General features: G+C 40.7%; 1 protein-coding gene across 4 annotated transcripts in view; it reads left to right on the plus strand.

The window, feature by feature from the left end:
• The window catches only part of znf536 (zinc finger protein 536), a 317,559-nt gene that overhangs the window by 43,851 nt on the left and 251,583 nt on the right, over positions 1–22,125 (plus strand). For all 4 annotated transcript variants that reach the window (XM_058629151.1, XM_058629152.1, XM_058629150.1 and 1 more), the window contains one exon: positions 11,212–11,333. The gene's annotated coding sequence lies outside the window, so the exon portion shown is untranslated. The remainder of the gene's footprint in view (positions 1–11,211; positions 11,334–22,125) is intronic.

Genomic DNA, 22,125 nt, shown 5'->3' on the forward strand with positions numbered 1-22,125 from the left:
TCAGATCTTTGTGTCTGTATCCTCGTTTACATCGTACCCTCCTCCTCCTCCTCCTCCTCCTCCATCCTCGCCGAGCAGAAGATGAAACGACGTGTTTGGAGAAACTCTGAAGGAGAATTTGACATTCTTTGCTTGTTTCTGAAACTTCCAATATTCTTTTGCCCTAATTGCTTCACACACGTTATACATCTTCATTTTGGAGAGGAGGAGGGGGGAGATGAAGAACACGTCGACGTCTTTCTTCCCCCGAATAAAAGGCAGCAGAACCCATCTGGTCGGGTTGATCCGACGGCTGGACCCTCTCGCGCTCATCGCTGAAATAATACTCCCTCTAATGACTCCCACATATTCTGAAATCTCCCTTTTGAAATTGGTCTTGGCAGATTATTTGCAGGTACTTGAGTTGCATCTGTTTGCAATTTTGCAAATGTGGAAGACTTTAACGGCGGGCGGGCAGCGGGGAAGAGGCTATTTTAATCCCTGGGATAACAGCGGCTGTCAGTGTGAGCGGCGGGGGCGGGGGCGGCGGCCTGCTCCTCTGGTGGCATCACACTTTATGTCCCGTCTATACTGTTTGTACTATCAGACCAGGAGAGCTTTGTTGAGATTAGGATAAATAATAATACATTTTGAGCTTAAAGACGCTTTACATGTGTTTTTAAAAGTCATAAACTCAATCACGTACAGTCGCTGTAGGCAGCTGGACTTGCTTGAGTTTGGCTTGAAGATGTTTCAGCTTTAATCCAAGAGGCTTCTTCACTTCAGGAGAACTGGAGAAGCCCAGTTGCCTTCAGTAAACACAGTGAACTGATGACGACTGAGAACCTTCACACACAAGCATTTCACAAAAGGTGGTTTTTGATGAGAGTTTAGTGCCGGCCCTAAGCAGAAAGAGAGTTCCAGAGGTTCTGGTGCCTGGTTCTTTGTGGTTTTTGAGAGATGTTTGGCACCAGATGAGGAGGGTTCTGCGGGGTCAGGAGAAGGATTTTAACCCGGATGTGTTCTTGGACTGGAATCCAGTAGAAGTTTTGGAGGATGGGGGGGGGGTAATGATGGGTGTGTGATGTGGTCATGATGAGAACATGAGGTGTTCTGGAGGTGTTGTGGTTTAGTGAGGACTTTGGAAGATGTGTTGAGAGTCTACTGTGGATGTGATGAGTGCTTCAGCAGCAGGGAAGGAGATGATGGTGATGCCAAGTCAGTTTGTGATATCTAGAAAATTCAATCTGATGGTCTGTCCAGATTTAATTTCCATGGATACATCGTTCCAAAGTTTCGGGGCAGCTACAGAAAAGGCCACAGAGGTTTTTAGTCTGAAAACAGTTGCTGTAGATGATACCAAGCGTGTGTAGACAATAGCTGCAACTAATGATTATTGTCATAAAACGTCAGAAAATGTTGATCAATCATTCCCAAACTCTGGAAATATTTACTTTTAGGAAGCTTAAAAATCTGAAAACTTGTTTTAATTACCAAAGAGTGTGTTATTATTTTACAAATATATCAATAATTGATTAATTGAATAACCCTGCAGCCCTGGTTTCGATAAGCTGATTCGATACTTAGTACCGGTATCATTTAGCCGAGAAGAACCCAGAACACAGTGTGTGTGTGTGTGTGTGTGTGTGTGTGTGTGTGTGTGTGTGTGTGTGTGTGTGTGTGTGTGTGTGTGTGTGTGTGTGTGTGTGTGTGTGTGTGTGTGTGTGACCTCAGCTGACCTCTGTGAACATGCAGGATGTTTGACCAGGCTTTTAAAAAAAAGTTCTCATGTAAAAATTCTTATCATTTTTGTTTCGTTTCATAAAAACACAGTGATGGACTTTTTTCTTTTTTTTTTTTTAATTTGTTCCACAGTGAAGTTGTTTCAACCTGAATAAACCTGAGTCTTTCCCTTCGTCCTCGTCATCAAAGCCATTTAGAACCACAACCAGAACCACAACCGGACCCTGTGTGTGTGTTTGTGTTGTCCAGTATAAAGTGCAGCGATCAGCAAAGCTAAACTAAAGCTGAAATGATTGTGACTTTAGTCCTTATTATTTCTACCATGTGGTGAGCAGCTGACCGGCTTAAACACCAACCCTGCTCCCCCGCTCCCCCCCCCCCTCTGTTAACCCCCCCCCCTCCTCCGTAATAAGGTGCTCCATTGTCCTGTGCACTGAGGCCACAGTGGAGCCCACCCAGCGCACTGTAATTGCATAGGTGGTTACAATTACATTAATTACATATTTCATCAACAGTGTTTATGCAGCCACACGGTAAATGAAGAGGCCAAACTTTTAACTCTGCCTTTTGTTTTTGCTTTTCTCTTTTTACCCCCTCTCTCTTTCTCTTTCTCCTCCTTTATTCTTCTTCTTCTTCTTCTTGTGTGTGGTTGTTTTAACAGGAGAGAGGGGAGGGAGGGAGGGAGGGAGGGGGAGGTGCCAGAGGAGGAATTATGCTGAAAGTGTATGCCTTGCAACTTTTCCCCTCCCTGTTGGAAATGTTTATTTGAACAGTAAGCTCATGATTTGAATATTTGTAATCCATGCTTAAATTTACAGGCCAGATGAACTTTTTGGCACAGAATGGCAACCATAAGTAGGATTTTGAGAAAAGCTTTACAAAATTTTAAGCCATGTGCAAGGCTTATATAATTTAGAAGAGGGGGGGGAGGAGCCGAGGGGAGAGAGAGGGAGAAAATATGCACAAATAAAACAGGCTCTGTCTTATTTACTTTACACGGGCAGGAAAAACTGCTTCATATGGCGTCTGATGTATATATGCATTAGTTATTGTGAAGACAGAATCTAAAGCTAACAATCGGTTGTTTATGAATACTTGAAGGGGAAAAAAGAAGCCCCAGAGGCTCAGGAGCTTGAGTCGCTCTCCTGTTCCCGTGTTGGATGCTAATGAGTCGACTCCATGTTGACATCAAGTGCTGGTGGGGGCCACACCCAGGGCCGGTCCCTGGACATCTGGGAGCCCAAAGCGCACACACACACACACACACAAAAGAGAGAATTTTGGGGACCCCCTGTTAACTCCAATAGTTTGCTCGACTTCAAACTTATCATGGGACTCAATGACGTCATCATTGTGTGCAACTGTGACAACTTTGGCCAAGTTTGGACAAGAAGTGAAAGAGATATTATCCAAAATGAGCCTTTAACGCCTTGGGATTCAAGCAAAAAAATTCATTTTGAATAATCGACAGAATCATTTATCACATATTTGGATGTAGGGCTGAAGTGATGCAATGTTTTTAGCTTCTTAACCCTTCTGTGATTTGCGTACGTCCCATTACCGTAAATCCTAGACTTTGTGATATCTAGAAAATTCAAAAACTATGGACTGGCGATCTGTCCAGGGTGTGACTCCACCTTTCACGACCCTCATGTGGAAGATAAAACAGTAGAAGATGGATGGATGGATGGATGAATACCGGAGAGCAGAGAAATGGAGCTTTAATTGCGCCCACATTCTTGTAGTTACGGTAGAACCTCAGGACGTCCGCGGGAACGAGCATCCAATCACGGATGAGATTCACCGGCGTGTCACACTTTGTGACACTTGCTACGTATAAGAAAGAAATTGTTAGAATCAGAATAATTTTGGTTTCTAGACATTTGACAACATCGTTGTTTTGTGTTTTTGGAAAATGGGTCAACATTTTTCAACATTTTCTGACATTTCATGGAAATAATCGTCATCTTCTGTCTTTGCAGCCCTATTTGAATATTCTCAACTCCGACACATGAGCGTGCATGAAAACAATGCAGTGCTCACTATGTTGAGCTATGAGGAGCAGCTAATAAGATGCATTCAAAGACCCTCGTAAATTCCCCCACTTCTGCAGGATCCAACCCTTCCATTTTTGGACTGACCCCCCAATTAAGAGTGTCCAAGAACAATAGGGGTTGGGTACCTTTGCTCATTGGTAACCCTAGCCCTTGACAGGTGGGGATTCGAATCAGCAACCCTCTGATTACAAGCCCAATTCCCTTTCGTTCATCCATGGGTTGCTAATAATCGGTCCACGATGATAAACTGCAAAAATGGACGGGCCCTAGTGTCCGTCTGACCCTTAGCGGTTGCTTATTTTGCTTGATGCCGCCCATTTTGTGGGCTTGGTTTGACTCAAAGAGAGGCAGAGAGTGATAGAGTGAGAGAGAGAGATAGAGAGAGGGGTCAGTGAGGTGGTCAGAAGAGGAAGAGGCTTCTTTTAAATGATGCTAATCAGTCTCTGTCGCTGTCATCAGCCGGCTGTAATTCAGATATTCTGAGAACCTGGAATTAAATGTGTCACTGTGAGAGTGTGTGTGTGTTTGTCGGCCTCTGTTTTCCTTGCATACTTTTTGTGTGTGAGTGTGTGTTTAGGGGTTAAGTAGAAGCAAATGAGTGGACGGGGGAGCTAAGATCAGCAGTAGCTTTTTTTCTCTGTGCGGCTACTTCTCGCTGAATGTCAAGATGATTTAGCTGCTCTTGTGCCGTCGCCGTCTGTCTCTGAGCACCGCTCCTCCAATCACTGCCGCCGCGTCGCCTCGTTCTCATCTGTTTCCCTGCATGGCCTTCTCTGCAACAAATGAATATTAAACTTCGCACGGTAGCAGCAGCAGCAGCAGCAGCAGCAGCAGCCAGAGGTTACAGAGTGAAATATGAGGAATGTGAAGTCCTGCAAGGTAACGTGTGTCGTGTGTCTGCCGGAGCTGGTTTCTGATAATAAAAAATCTAATCAGATTGTATTTGTACACTTTGGAATCTCTGAAAGAACCAGACTCAAATGTGCAACATCTGCCTAGGCCGGTTGTGGTGAAAGGAAAAACATGGATGACAAAAAGCGGGGAGAGGAAAGGAAAGAGAGACCAGGAGCAGATGTATAATAGTTTTATTAGAGCAGAACTTTGCAAGTCTGGTTGCTGTTTTGACCCTTTTTCTCTGAAGCTGTTAAATTAGGGTCAAAATCCTACACAGTTCTGCTTTAAGTTTGTTAATAGTTGTGAATCGGACATGATATCTCTATAGTATTATGATTTCTTTTATGTGAACGGTAGCATGAGTCGTTACAATATATATGTACTGAAACCGGTTTTAATTGTAGCATTTTAATAATGACAACAATGCTAATACTACTACTAATAATAGCCTTGCAAATAGATCTGGATTCTGCAGCCTAGGTGTGGCAGGTGCCTGTCGAGTCAAGACAGAGAGGAAAATCAAATTATAGGAAAGAAAGAACAAGTTTATCACAGGTTAAAATGTTCCAGGTCAAAGCCAAAGGTCACACACCGACCGTCATCAGCCTCAGTTCTTTGTTTTTCTTTGACTCTAAACGATGATTCCTGAATTTAAATTAAAGCAAATTGATCAGAACGTTCAACATTTTCAATGAAAGCAGCTGAACTTATTGATTTCTATAGAAATGCTAACCTTAATTTCCCCACATTTAAATCAATAACAGCCATGTTTTCATGTCAATGTCACGTTTTTTAAATGGATATTTTTTTTTTCTCTGTGTGTGCGCAGAGCTGACAAAAAAGGTGTGTGTGTCGTTTATCCTGCCAGTGAGTGTGTGCGCAGTCTCGCTAACATATTGTGTGTGTGTGTGTGTGTGTCTTTAGAGGCGTGGTGTTGTGTGTGTGTCTGTGTGTGTGTGTGTGTGTGTGTGTGCAGGGACGCCAGTTGGGCTAACAGCTGAATCATGGCTCAGCCGCTGCCCCTCGTAGTCCTTGGCAGTTAGCGGTGTGAAAAAGCCTTCTCTTTGAGGGCATTATATAGATTAATGTGCTGTGCCTCGGGCAGACACACACACACACACACTCATACTCACGCACACACACGCACACACACTCATACTCACACCTCGCCAGGGAGGGATCCGAGTGTGTGTGTGACTACAGGAGAGAATGAGAGGATGAGAGCGAGCAGCACAGGATTGTTGAGGTTTAAGTGTGTGTACATGTGAATGTGTGTGTGTGTGTGTGTGTGTGTGTGTGTGAGGAGAGAAAGGGTTAGAGATGGCATTCAGATGTTTGAAGGACTGCGAAGCTCGCTGATATCGAGTGTTTGTATGAATTACTGAGGAATGTCCTCACTGCTGTATCTCAGCCTTTTATTTGGACAAGAATCTAAAGTTTATGACCCGCTCACTCTCCTGCACCAAACCCCATAGAGAAAATCAGCGTTTTTAGCTCACGGGGGGGGACACACAAGCTGCCAGTCTACTGCTGGTTCACGCAACAAGTATGTGTCACTGGGGTTAATCTGAAGTCATTTTTCAACCCCAAATTTAGAGAATAACACATTTGAACGTAATAAAGGAAGTGGCAGTGGATTATCAACTCCCGTTTGTGCTGTGACGTCAAAATTGATGATTTTCTCAATAGGATTTGGTGCAGGTGGCGAAAACGGTTCACAGACTTCACTTTCCACACCTTTCTCCCCGCTGTGTCTCTCAGTCATATAAAAAACCTGACGTGTCCCTTTAAGATCAGGGCGTAGCCGAGCTGATATTCAATATCACAACAAACTCGCACAAAATGCCACAGCTGCTCGAAGAAGAAAAGAAAATGGGGAAAAGTAACATCTCTGTTCCAGCTCAAATTAAAGCAAAAGCCCCGTGTGCGGTAAACAGGATATTTAAAAGTTTTAAGGCCCACCCCCTCCCTCTCTCTCTCTCTCTCTCTCTCTCTTTCACTCTCTCATATTTTATAACTTTCCCCCTTTTTTCTCATTTACCCCCACTTTAGCCCTTATCAGGATTTTAGCACATTCCTTTCAAGATTAGGCACATCTGTTGTTTTGTGTATGTGTTTTCCTGCTGCTGCTACACACACACACACACACACACACACACACACACACGTGTGTGTGTGTGTCTGCAGCCACTGGTCTAAATAACCTACTTTTTTTTTTTTTTTTTGGTCTGACAACGGCATCAAGCGCGTCGGAGGTGCACATGTGCAGAAAGCTATTTGGAAAGGGCCTCCTCGTAGCTGTCAGCTTTTATTATGCGCCGAGGTGTCATGTTTGTTAGGAAGCTGAGTGCAGATGGCAGAGTGGAAGAAATGGATCACTAATTTTAACAATGATTAATGAACAGAGATGGAAAATGAATTACATTGGACTATTGGAGGCATGGAATATTCTCTCTGAAAATGTTAACTTCAGCTGCCAGGCAGCCGGCCGTGTTGTGGGAGTATATTGAGTCGGGGTGGGGGTGTGTGGGGTGTGTGTGTGTGTGTGTGTGTGTGTGTGTGTTCTTATTGTGTGTGTGTGTGTTCATCAGGGTGCAATTTTTACCCGGCATTTTATGTAGAATCAACACTTCACTGCTCTTGCCTATTACTTTACCGCTCGCCCGCTTAAACACTGCTTGCTTTTATACACATTGTAAACTCCCCCCCCCCCCACACACACACACATACACACCCCTTTGTGTATTGCACTTGCAGTTAAAATACACACACTTTAATAAGGTAAACACAGGAAAGGTTAGACTGTCTTCAAACGTTAGCTCTTACTCTGCAGCACGCAGGCTTCTTCCATATCGAATCATGGATGTTGCAGATTTAATCAAGTGTCAGGAGCGCTCACTCGCCGTGTTTCACTCCGTCTAAGTCGTCTCTCTCTCTATCCACAATCCTCTGCTGTGCTGTAGGTTTGGTTTTTTTCCATTGATCATGAATAAAACAATAAATAATACATAATTTAGGAAAATCATGTTTTATTTATTCAGGTGTTTTTTGGGAATCCTTCACGGTGATGGATGGTTTTAGGGAAAAAAAAATTGACTGCTGGACGAGTTCATGTTCATGTTTGTAGTGTTAAAAGTGACACTTGAAGAAATACATATCATAATGTTCAAGCTACACAATAAAGGTGAGTTTAACAACTGTTATTAGGACCAAACTGATCGGATTTGGGGTTAAATCCATCTCTGTCAGTGCTGAAATAACACTTGAAGTCAAATTTGTGTTAAATTTAACTTGAAATAGTTACATTTAATCAGAATCGGTCTTAAATTTAGCCCATTTTGTGTAACTTTCAAACTGCTAAATGGCTAAATTTGACACTTTTCTATAATGTGTTCTTGGTCCTGGTCAGAACTAGTGTTCAATAAACTGTTTTAGTGTTAAAATAACACAACATTACACAAAGTTTAACTCTTTTAGTTTGACTTTAATAACACAGAGTTGGATTTGATCTGAATCTGGTGTTAAATGCAACATTTTCAGTTTTAAGATAAGACTTAAGACTTTAATACCGGAACAGTTTCATTTAACACAATTCCAGCTTGTATTTGACAATTTTAGTGGTGCTTTTCACTAATGCAGTTACATTTGATCATAATTGATGGTTAAATGTGTCTGTTCAAACATTAAATAAGGCCATGTTTAACATTATTCAGTGGAAGTGAAATTCTAGAGTATATTTGTTCCTGATCAGAATGTGTGTTAAATTGAACTCTTTTTGTGTTATTTTAAGTTTAAAAAGGTTAAATTCAATTGAAATTGGAGTTAAATTCAACACTTTCAACGTAATTTTACCTCTTAAAGTGCTCAATATTATAATAATTGATGGTGTATTTGGGTTCTTTACAGAATTAGGACTAAATTTGACTGTTGTAGTGTCGCTATAACATAAACAGTGTTGGATTTAATCAGAATTGGTGTTCAATTGATCTCTTTTATCATAAATATAGATTTTATTTTAAATGTGTCTATTTAAACGCTAATGAAAGGTGTATATGAAGTCTAAACTCTTTACGTCGTTTAAATTCAACACTTCATCAGATTTGGTGTCGAGTTGAACTCTTTTTTTTCTTTTTTCGTGTGACTTTAACACTGTAGCTGTCACATTTAACACAATTTCCAGGGTCGTATTAATGTCTTTGATTGGGAGTCGGTGTCGTTATGTGACACGAAAAAAACAATTACATGATGATGATGAGGAGCGGGTGTGACATGTCACACCTTTAATGTTGCTTTATCTTCGATACAGTTACAGGTAAAATTTGTCTATTAAATAAACACCAGAGTGTTTTTTACTGTCGCTGCAAATAAGTCGGTATATGAAGAATAAAGAAGTGACATTTGTTTGTGATCTGAGCGGAGGAGTTTCCTCGTTTCCTAACACTTCTTTCCTTTTGTAAATGAAGACAAACAAACAGATAAATAAATAAAGAACACAACCTGTGTGTGTGTGTGTGTGTGTGTCTGCTGAGGTTTCTGTGGTGGGCGGTTGTTGGTGCAACATGGTTTAATAGGTAGACGTGAACTATTTTGAATTTAATTAAGGACCTGATGAGAAAAACGTAATGGGGGGAAAAACAGCGAGTTCTAGCAGCACGGCACGTGTGTGTGTGTGTGTGTGCGTGTGTGTGCGTGAGAGAGTGAGAGTGAGAGTGAGTGAGAGAGAGAGATCTCAGGTTACAGCAGCATATGCTAAGCACTCAAAAACATACACGATGCCTTTGGTGAACAAGGTAGTTGCTTTGCCCCTGGGAGCCAATTTAGATTGTGACTTAAGGCAACATCATGGCTGTGTGTGTGTGTGTGTGTGTGTGTGTGTTCCCCGTCTCGCTCTCGACGCTCCATTAAAACAGTAGTGGTGGGTAGATCTGGGTGGCCTCCTGCAGACCCTCCACATCTGTGTCCTCCCCCTCCTCGTCGTCGTCGTATCTCAGGACTGTGAGCCTGCTTCTCCACGCGTGGCTGCGTCTCCACGTCCACAATAACCAGGAGAATTTCTTCTTCTTCTTCTTCTTCTTTTACATTTACGTCGGTCATTATGTGTGCAACAAAACAACACAACAACTTCCAGAGAAGAAAAGCCAGTGTTATGCAGCTCGTGCTGTGAGTTGAGTGACAGGTGATTTTAATTCCTCAGATCAGACGTAAACACACACACACACAAACTTAACATGTCACGGATTTAAATTAAAAAAGAAAAAGATAAAACATGTAAATCACATTTACTTCTGCAAAACTTTTTTGCGGGGTTTAAGAAAATGTGACGGCAGAATAAACTTTAACGTGAGTTCATCCAACAACTCGTCAAATCTGTGCAAATAACATTTTTATTTATTTGTTCTTTTTGAAGAGCTGAATTGTTTTTAATCCAACAACTGAACTGAAACTGACCAAAGTTTACATAATCTCTGCAGGTACTGCAGGAACAAAAAGTTGTATTTTCATGTGATTTCTGACTTTTCTTAAAATTCTGATTTGTTTTCTCAGACTTTAATCTCAGATTTCCAACTTTTAAATTCTGACTTTCTCTCAAATTTTGTTTTTAATCTCATGCTTTGGACTTTGGAATTCTGACTTTTCTCTTAGAATTTTAATCTCAGATTTCCGAATGTTGAATTCTGACATTTTTTCTTATAATTCCGATTTTCTCTTAGAATTCTGACTTAGTTTTATCAGAATTCTGACTTTAATGCTAGATTTCCGACTTTAAAATGTGGACTTTCTCTTAAAATCTGACTTTAATCTCGGATTTTGGACTTAAGAATTCAAACTTTTCACTTAGAATTCTGAGATTAATCTCAGACTTCCAACTTCAAAATTCTGACTTTAATCTCAGATTTTGGATTTAAGAATTCTTACTTAAATCTCAGACTAATGACTTTATTCAAAATTCTGATTTTCTCTCAGAATTCTGACTTTCTGAATTGTGAAATTTAGTTTCCAAAGTAAAATCACATGTCTTTGATTCTGATGAAAAAGTCAGAATTCTCAGATTAAAGTCAGAACTTTGCAACATATGTGCCTTTAAATTAAAGATAAAATCCCTGTCAATCAACAGTAAATCGTGGCTGACACAGAGCAGAGAGTCGCGGTCGTTTGCTCGTTTACTTGATTATTTTTCTGCAGTTTATCGGCGAAGCTTCGTCGAAGGATCAGAAAAAACAACACTCAACAGTTTCTTCTCACGAGAACAAAAGCTTTTGTTTGTTTTAACATATTTTCACCGTGACGGATCCTCGTCTTCAGCTGCTGCTGCTGCTGCTGCTCTTACAGTGTCAAATTAAAAAGTAATAATAATAATAATAATGAAGTGAATAGATTGACATACACGGGCGATTACAGTTCACATATCAGTGAGATGATAAACTCACACACAGGTGTAAATGACATCACTGGAAGTCCTTTTCTTCATTTTAATGGTTTATTTCTCATCTGTTGGAAACGTGTCATGAGTTGACTGTGAATTTCCTGCTGTTTACAGGCTGCTGCTTCGTGCTCGCCCCACGTTTTTCCGCAGAGCTGTTGGCGGCGACGGCGGCGACGGCTGCAGCGCTCTTCCTGACACCCGACGCTCGTTGGAGACGCGTGGCAGTCGACGCGCAGGTACGTTCACGCCGATTGATCGTGGTGGAAACAAAGGGGGGTGGGTGGGGGGGAGGATATTAAATGTGTCTGTCACACTTCTGTCTGCTGCTCACACAGCTTTTAAATCTTTTGTTTATCCGGGGAAATGGCTGCACTTGTTAGGCAGCCGTCGCTGGGTCAGCGGCTTGAAAAGGTGGATTTTTAATTATTCTGTAGGTCGTTCTCCATCATTGTCATTCTTAAGAAACATATTAACAGCATGACAATTATAATTTAACTGCAGAGCGAGCATGTTTTGCCATTTTTGTCACTTTTAGACATTTTACTTGAACAAGAAACTGACGTTTGTGCCACTTTGTAAAGCGCTCACTCTCCCCACACCAAATCCCATAGAGATTATTTTTGTTATTTTATGAGTTCTGTCTTATTTTTTTTGTTTGGGTTAATCTAAGTGCCACAGAATTACCAAAAAGAGGCAGCAGTAGAGCAGCAGCTCCTGTGTCCATGTGAGCTAAAATCGCTGATTTTCTCTATGGGATTTGGTGTGGGTGACTTAAACTTCAGTTTCCCATTGAAAATGGTGAGACTGTGGTCCTGAAATAGATCTGGCCTTCCTAAACAAAAAAGTTAATTATCAAAGGAGAAGTGTCCAAAATAAATGAAGACAATAATAACAAATGACATGTTCAGACACGTGTCAGTCATGTGACGCGGTAGAGCCGCTTCTACTTCCTGTTTTCTCACTTTTATTTTTGAACGACGCTAATGGCCTGACATGGACACACACGCACACGCACGCACACACACACACACACACGCGCACAATAACACACACACACTCTGGCTGTCAAAGAGCCGCGGTGCCGTCAGTTCCTCTCTGTGCAGCTCAAGGAGACGATTAGCAAACAGAAGTGACATGGTAAACAGGTGCGAGCCGTTATTGGTGGAGCCGGAGGAGCGTGGCCGCCCCCGTCTCTCACGGTGACGGCCGGGCTGTTCTACTCCGTGAGTGAGCGCGAGATCATGTGACGTGAGCGATGTGTCCGCTCCGTTGGGTTTTTTGGTGCGCGTGACGATCGCCAACATCGCCGCCGCCGTTGTCATACGACAGAAAATCAGACGCTCGCCGGTGTCTCCTGAATCGTTCCCTCCTCTCTGTTAATCACTCTCCCACTCTTTCACTTCTCTGTAGTTTTATTCTTATTTTTATAAGCGTCGTCCAGAGTGTTTGCTTCCCGAGGAAACACAGATATAGAGAGATACACGCCGAGATAGAGATGGAGAGATGACGGTGGAGGTCAGGCCGGTTTGTAAAAATTGATTGCTTTTAAAGTGCTAATCAATGAAAACCCTCTTTTCCTCTCAAAGCTGAGGGGGGGGAAAAAATAATAATGTTATAACATTTCTAATAAGATTGAGAGCAGCAGGGCTGGAACATGTACAGCTGCAGAGTGTGGCAGCTGCTCTTCATGTTCACACACTGAGGTCACGGCCGAGTTCACGTCAGAGTCTTTAGGTTCCAAACGATTCTCAAACGATTCTAAAGCAAAAAAAAACAGTTTATTTAAAGATCCAATATTTATTATTAATATAAAATAGAACATCGTGTTTCACTGGAAACCAACAAAAGAAACAAATCCTTTTCCTGAGTTTGTGTTGAGCTTCATGTTTTTTCTCATTTTTGTGGAAGATTCTTATCTGGTCGTGTTTTAATCCTCCACATCCAGGGGGCGCTAATGTGTCCGAGTATTTGAGTTTGGTTTGTTTGGCTTCTCTCCAGCTCCATTTCTTCCCCCGTACTTCACAGGAGCCCGAATGTTTTCCACACATCCACAGTTTTTAAACCAGAAATAGAATTATGACTGTAATGTCAGATTTTTACCACTTTAGAATTCTGACTTTTCTCTTAGAATTCGGACTTTTCCCTTAGAATTCATACTAATTTTTGGACTTTATTCTTAGAATTTTGACTTAGTTTTCACAGAATTATGACTTAAATCACAGATTTCCGACATTAGAAGACTGGCTTTTCTCTTAGAATTCTGACTTTAATTGAGGAATTCTAACTTTTTTGTTGGAATTCAGACTTTTCTCTTAGAATTCAGACTTTTCCAAAATCAGGTTTAAATGACGTCTCCTGTTTGTCTAATTACCTCAATAAAAATATAATATTTATTAGTGTTGTTGTTGTATAAGATGCTGCTTTTTTTTCGGCACTTGTTGCCGTTTTGGGACACATGTCGTTGTTGTGTGTGTGTGTGTGAGTCACGGTGTGCATGTGTCACATCAGAGGTTTGTGCCACAGATTTTCACTCATATTGGAAGCAGAGCAAACACATGCTCCCTTTGACGTTTTCTCACACCGTGATTTTTTTCTTGTTTTTTCACAGAAGCACGTGCACACAGGCGCGCACACACACACACACACACACACACAGATGGCGGGTACAGAAAGAGAGTCATGTGTCGTCAATAATTATATACATACACTTCAAAAGTAGGTGGAAATCGTGTATATTTGAATGAATATTTAAAATTAAACTCATCCTATAAGAGCCAAAACAGCGCACATGCATCAAGTCGACAAAAACAAAAGAAGTTTTAAATATTTAAATAGAGTTTTCTGATTTTCAGCTTCTTTAACGTGAATATTTTGTGGTTTCTTTGCTCGATGGAACAAAGAAAACATTAAGACTGAATACATTTTTCAACATTTTCTGACATTCTATGGACTGAACGATCTAATGTTTGTCAGATTATAAACGTCAGATATTTACAATTATTTTGTGGGACGTCACTGACGTGACGAGTTCCAGACGGGACTTCCTGTCGCTCCAAAACTCAGTGTCCAATCAGCAGGCAGCTTTCCTAAGGCCCCACCCACAAACAAAAAAACCACGGTGCAAAGAACAAGTGTATTTTCAAACAATAAAATACAATATTTTTAAATGATTAAATTGATATATTGGTTCCTTCTTAAAAAGTGTTGTTTTAAAATATTGACACAATCTAATTCCATAAGTTTGAATGATTGCTTTGTTACGTGCAGCAAAGAAACCACAAAATATTCACATTTAAGAATGTGAATATTGTTTTTAAGAAAACAATGTCAATCAATATTTCTGAAAACAATCAGAAATCTTGATCTTCAAACCAATTTATCGATTATCAAAATAGTTGACGATTCATTTAGTGATGGATTAATAATCGAGTAATTGTTTCCACTGGAGTTCCATGAGACAAAAATGTCCTACGTCTCATTTGTCCCTTTATTGTAACTGATGTGAATTTCAGGCTTCACCTTCTCTTTTTGCTCATTTCCACTCATTAAATACGTTTATAATTGTTAATTTTCAAGTGTTTTTTTTATTCCTGACACTGCTGGAAATGATTATGTTGATGATCAGGTCCCCCCCCCCCCCCTTAATAAAAGAAGATGGCGGTGCAGGGGCGGTGGGAGTTGAGGGGTCATCTGTTGTTGGGTTGAGTTTGTGCTGTTTCTGCCCCGCTGGTATAAATACGACATGATTGGCACCGGCGCTGCCTCTCTGCCGCTCTGACAGCCTTCATTTGCTGGAGGAGTGGCAGACTTGGTGGGAGTTAATGATTATAATTATTTTTGCTTTTTTTTTTTTTTTTAACATTGTGGGGATAATTGTTTAAGAGGTTTGTGTAGTCATTGTTGTAATCAGTAAAGAGAGATTACAGAAAATCCGCGCGCCAACAGATGGCACTCGGGCTGTCGTTGGTTCGCGTTAAAACCCCCCCGACAGGAAGTGAAGAGGTCGATGGAAACGAGGACAAATTATGAAACAGTTCATCATAAATCAATTTATCAAATCACTTCATCGCAGTGGAGAGAGAGAAGAGTTTGCATTGTGGGAGATTTTAACTCCAAATCATCCGATTTACTCAATATTAGCGTTGTTTTTACAAAGTTTTAAAGTGTTTGTTTTGTTTTAGTTTCACAGGCAGAATCATGTTCACACTGAACTAATGTTACAATGTAATGTAACGTAAAAGAAATTAATTGCTTTACCAAAAAAAGAAAAGTTGCCAAGTTACAGAAACATGTTAAAAGTTACAATAACATTATGAAAAAGTTATTTTGTTGCCTAAAAAAAATAATATATTGTTGCAAATTTGAAACATTTCATACATTACCCAAGAAGTTTGACCAAATCTTGCCATGTTTCCAAATCATGTTATTCATTTCTTTACAAAACCTGGAAATGAAACAAAACATTTTGAAAAAGTTCTCACTTAGTATCACAAGGTTATAATATGTTTCTAAAGTTACTAAAAATGTCATGAAATCTAGTTACATCTCAAAAATGACTTTACTAATAAACATCTTACAAAGGTTACAAAAATGTATTTAACGCCTTAAAAAACCCTCATCAAATTACTATATACTATATATAAAATACTATTTTTTATAAATACTATTTCTTTTTTAAAGTAAAACATTTCCCTAACGTTACCAAAAATGACTTTTACGTTACTGACAAACTCACAAACTGTTTTATTGTTAGAAAAAATGATGTTAACACACTAAAATGTTGCAATATTACAAACAAACAACAAAATAAGGAACAAATAAGACAAAAGATAGAAATAAAAAAAAGTTTGTCGTAAATCGTGAGCAACTCCCCCTTGTGGCTTGAGGACAGTATGCGCGTGAACAACACTTTTTCTCTCACCTGAAATAAGAACAATTTTCCCACCATTCATAATTATTATTATGCCGATAAAGCAAATTATTGTTAGTTCTTTTTCTTTCTCGTGATTCGCAGTTATGTCGTAACATCGTAACATCGACATTAGTAAGAAAATGTTACTAATGTCTCCAAAAACACGTTACTAATGTTACCAAATATGACAAAAATGATGTTACTGACAAACTTACAAGCGGTGTTAGTGTTACAAACATATGTTACTATATTTACAAAAAGAAAGTCAAAAGATTGGAAATAATAAAAAACGATTGTCGTAAATCACGAGCAGCTCCTCTAACCCATTTTTCATTTTATTTTAACCTGCCATTGTGAAATAATAATTATTATCCCGATAAAGCAAATTCACCACCATCAATTTCTCGTGATTCGCAGTAACATCGTAAAATCGCGTCGTCGCCAGTTTGAGCTCAGTGACGACTAATTTGACCCATTTCCTGTTTGCAAGAGGTTCACAAAGAAGGTTCAAACCGACGTTCGTTAACTTCGTTTTGTCTATAATAACATACAGTAATTCCTCCATGTGTCCATTTATTTATTTATTTATGTATTTATTTATTTATGTATTTATTTACGAGTGAAAGAAGAAGGAGGAGGAGATGGCGACAGATTGAGGTGAGGACACTCTGGTATCAGGGGTCGTGGAGCAGAGACGAACACCACGGCTCATGGCCTACATTCCTCACTAATTGTATAATTGGAAAAGCTCTCCAAATGAGAAAGCACCCCCCACCCCCCCCCCCAAAAAAAAAAAACCCACATCCACCATCAACCACCAACCACATCCCCCCCTACCCACTTAACACACACACACACACACACACACTCACGCCCTTCAAAGCAAATCACAAAAGAGCATTTTGGGAATGATAATAATTTCAAAAAGCGTTGATTATTAATCCCACACACACACACACTCACTAACATCGCTGGCAGCAGCAGCTTGGCTGGTTAACACACACACACACGCACAGTAATATCTGATTGTGTTGCACCAGCGTTGGAGAAACTTGAAAGAAACTGTGTCATGTGAGACAAAAAGTCAGCGACGCAAATGAAAATGAACATTTTTTATTCAACTCTCTGTATAAAACAGAAGGTTGTCCCAAACATCTGTGACGCCCTGAAATCTCCAGTTATGGATTATTGATTAGTATTGAGGAGAACAAAACACTAAAAATGTGAAATATTTATTCATAATTTAAGTCATAATTGAGAAAAAACACCCTATTTCACAATTAAATGACAATTAAACTGAACCTCAGGTGTAAAAAGTCACCTAAAAACACATTCCACTATTATTTATTGTCATATATTTGATAAAAAATCATTAAACTATAACCAGTGATGGAATTATTTGTGCTCAGTGTTGACGTAACTTTACAGAAGCAGCGTGTATGAGGTAGAAAATATGTGTAATATATAAATAAACTTGTATAGAATAAGATAAACTAGAAGTCGTCGAAAGTTTTGGTGGATTCCCTCGGCGTTCTGGGCGAATTTCGACCATTGCCACCAAACAGGAAGTGCCCTATGACTTCGGCATACGCTGAGTTCCACCGAATTTCACGAAACTTGCTGGGAACATGTTACAGACCAAGACGAACAAAAAAGTCGACCACAACCATGGCCTCAACTCAACAGGAAGTCGGCCATTTAGAATTTTTGTCGTCCGTTTTGGGCGATTTGTACCCTACGCAACCCTCTGCGTTTTGGGCATATTTCGACCATTCGCCCTAAGTGCCATATGACTTTGGCATATGTTGAGTTCCACATAATTTCTCCGAAACTGGGTGTGAAGATGTTACAGACCAAGACAAACAAAAAAAGTCGACCGCAACCATGGCCTCAACTCAACAGGAAGTCACTTGGAATTGTTGGCGTCCATTTTTAGCGATTTGTACCCTACGCAAATGAGCGAGACGCATCAAAGACGAAAGGTTGTCGAAAAGGGACGTCAGGGAACTGCTGCACTCACAATAACTAGTAACTGTAACTAGTTACTTTTTTTAAAGTAACCTTTCCAACTGTGGTCATAAATAAATAAAGTTATAATAAGAGGACGAGCCACCTGTGCTCGTATTTCACCGTTGGAGCTCGTGGTCAAATTGGATCCGGTGATTTATGACGGCTGCCACGTGCCGTTCATTTCCATGGCTACAGGAGAGGGGGCGGGCGGCGGGGGGTGAAGTGGGCAGGCGGGCGGGGGGATGGGGTTGTGAGATGATTCCTGAGGTCGACGGTGGCGTCTAACAGCGCGGCGGGGTGCCGCTAAAATGCAGCCGTTAATTAATGCTATTGATCAGCAGAAAAAAAAAAGAGGAGGAGAGAGAGGAAGAAGTGCAAAAAATGTGATTTGCATACAGCCCAAACGATCAATGCATTAACCGATTTTTTTTTCTCCTCTGCCCCCGCACTGAAATCTGATTTCCTGAGTTTTCAAAGTGAGAGAGAGGAGAGAGTTCTGGCTAATGTGGATCGATCCGGCTTCTCTCAGACGAGAATACAAAGCATTTTATTAGCGAGTGAAGGCTGACACTTACCCCGGACAGTACGGCACGTTCATTTGATCACATATTTGGTTAAAAAAAAAAAAAATCAGCATTACTTCACACACGTCGTCGTGCGTATAAAGTGTGTTTCTGTAAGGTGATAAAAAAACAAAACAGAAAAAAGTTTTCCAGAAGGCAGCAGCAGCGACGTAAAAAACAAAAGTGACAACAAAAACAAAAGATAAGAGGTGTTAATAAAGCAATATGTTGTTGTTTCTCCTCCTCCCCTCCCTCCTTCCTTCTCCATCCTTTCCCTCTCTGTCAAGAGCAGCTTATTATAGCGTATTGATTTATAAAGCTTTAAATGTGATCCTCCATGTCCAAGTCAAGGGCAGGGAGTGAAAGAGAAAGAGGGAGGGAGGGCAAGGAGAGAGGGAGGTAGGGAGGGGAAAAAGAAAAAGAAGAAGAAGAGAAAATGGAGGGGAAAAAAGGCGTCTGGAGACGGATAGAGATAGAAACGAGTGCCCACGACGTGGGGGGAAGTGGCAGCGAGGCATTTTCAGAGCGGTGCTGGAACACAAAAGGGTAATTGTTTTAGCCCAGATGTTGCATTCGCACAACAAGCAGGATACAATGTTCCTACTGAGCTGATGAGCCCAATCAGTGAAATGATTAAAAATTGATTTTGTCCCTGTAATTACAGTATGTAAACTACTTAGCCGGGATTGCAAAGGAAGTGATTTTCTAATTACGTATATACTCTGGTGTCTAATGATTGGTTTTTTGAAGTAATGAAGAGAGGGTCCTAACGACTCCACTGTGTTCTGTTGTTGAAGGGAGAGAGAGAGGGGAGGCAGGAGGAAGGCTGCGGGTGAGAGGGAGCATCGTTAGGGCCAGACAGCAGGCTCGGATACAGAGCGGGTGCTGGTGGAGGTGGTGGAGGGGACGCAGGGAGGGAGGGATGGACGCAGGGAGGGATGGAAATTGAATTTTTGCCAGCCAGCGCCAGCACGCAAACACGGGAAGCCCTGTGTTCGTTTGCACGGGATCTGGAAGTTAAATGGAGGCTGCGACTCCTCATGGGTGGTGGTGGGGGAGGGGGTCGCCACCAGGCCTGAACCAGCCCCGGCCTTAACCAGGCAATCTGGATCCTGCAATTAGGGGTTTTAGTGAATCAGGACGTTACACATGCACTCGTGCGCTTCCCACAAGCTCACAGAGCGTTTACAGAGAACTCATCTCACTGTAAACGCAGCGATGTACAGAATATTCACGTTCAGAATATCCCACTGTTCATTTATCCAACACGGGGGGTTCCCAAAGACTGGGTTACAACCCACCGATGGAACGCATACATTTACTCTTGCCACGGTTTATATATATATTTATCATATATACTTTAGGTTCTAACTCGACTTGGCTAGACTCACTGTATACGCAGTGTATATTTGACGCGATACACACAGAATATTGACTTTCAAAAATACCCACATCAAACACATCAAAACACAGGGGGTTCCTAAAGACTGGGTTGCAAACCACCGATGGGACACAGGAGATATTTTTGGGTCCCCTAATGAAATTTGAATGAAAACTTTTACAGTTTTAGCTCTACTCAACTCGACTGTACCCGGTTTGGTATCAGTCGGCGGAGTCGTCATAGTAACGGCTGTGCGAAACTGCCATGACGTGGTTAAATACGCAAAACACAAACACGCAAACTAGTGAAGAGGCCTTCTGTTACTGTTGCAGACACTAAATACTGATAATAGCATAATTATTGGTACCTACATTTGCAGATATTGTGTATGTAAAAACATCAGAAATCTCATTGACAGTTGTGAAGCCTTCCCGTCTGTGAGAAATCCTCATTTCAGAGGCTCGTTTACATTTGAACATTGTAAAGTGAGAACAAAATGTTAAATATAGATGTGTTTCAGCGTTGGAACGAGTTCAGAGATTTAGTTTAAATTGTTTAAGAAAAAAATCCTCAAAAGGCAAAAAAAAATAATTAAGGATTATCATTTAAATTAAGAAAATGTAAATGAAGGATTATTGTATACTGTCATTGGATTAGTTTGTTGGTTTTCAGCATTTTAATATGTTTTTGCAGTATTGTTGCTGATTTTTATTCGATTATGGTACAAATTAGTCCAAAATATGCCCAATAAACACATTTTCACATTGTGAGTTCCCACTAGCCATGACGGCGAAGTGAAAAGTTCTTTCTTTTGTCCGTAGTGTTAGAGTGTGAACCGGATCAATGTGGACAGCATGACATCAACATGGAGCGAGCCAGGAGTAATAAAAGCTGAGCTCTGATGTCAAACAGGACAAAGTGGACGAGCTCCAACATGAGCAGAGGCTGAGAGGAAAAGTCCAACTATCCCTCTTATCTGTAGTTTTCTGAACGAAAATCTCATGATGAGAAGAAATAATCTCAATTTTACATGCGTTTCACAGGGAAAAAAAACAAACACATTTTAAGCACTTAAAAATAAGGCTGACTCTAAAATCTACATCAACTTATGTAAACCGATGTACAGCATCTTGTAGACCAAGATGCTTGTGGATCAACAACTCCTCTGTCTTGTGATGTAAAATTGTTGATGTTCTCTCTGGGATTTGGTGTTGGGGAGAAAACGTGGTTTACAAAGCGACTCAAACTTGGAGAAGTCTGTCAAACGGTGAGATAAGACTGCAGTGAGCAGGCATAGATTGTATTAAAACTGTATTGTGTCGCCGCCTTACACAACCGCAACCTTCCCTTAAATATACGACTGCGTGTTTATGAAGTCGTAGATTATGAGTCTCGGTGCAGCTTCTTTTAACCTTGGCTCGGCCGCGCTGTCGTATACATTAACAGTACGAGTATTTACATGTTTGTTTGGAAGAATATCTCACTTTGACGGAGCAGTATTTGTGTTTAATGGAGTTAATTTGGCAGATAGAGCAGTCGAGGTCAGTCGTGAGCGGACTCAAAGTGTTGCAGGTATTTAAAGACAAACATATACGAAGAACATGGACACTGGAGTCTGCAGTAGATTAAAATTAGCTGCGTTTACTTTACGATTTAGGTGAGACTTAACGTTATATGTGATCATTTAGAAGCCAGACTTTCTTACGTGGTGTGAGAAACTGGATCTGTGTGTTTTTTTCTCTTCTAACTCCTGTGAGTCCACGTGTGCGGCTGCTGTGATTTACACGGCTGTTACAGACTGAGCTGAATCAAAGATGTTGAGCTCAGGACAAACCGCTTTCAGTTGAGTCTGGTGGAAACGGAGCCAGTCGGCAATTAGCTTTGCCTCTGGATCTGATTTGCGTCCTGATGAGTAGCTTAAGCTAACCATCAACTGGCTCCTCCAGTGTTGTGTGTGTGTCTGTGTGTGTGTAACTGTGCGTAGCTAGCACACAGAAAACACGAGTGCTATCAATCAAGGAAACAAAAACTTGCAGATGATGGTGGTCGTTGTCGTCTCCTCTGCTTTTACTTTGTTGTTTCCAGTGGCAGTAATTCACTGTGTTCAGTGACAGACACATAAGTTTCACTTATAAATGCTAACATGTGCACTTTGACACTAA

The sequence above is a fragment of the Solea solea genome, chromosome 5, assembly GCF_958295425.1.
Source record: "Solea solea chromosome 5, fSolSol10.1, whole genome shotgun sequence".
NCBI classification, from domain to species: Eukaryota; Metazoa; Chordata; class Actinopteri; order Pleuronectiformes; family Soleidae; genus Solea; species Solea solea.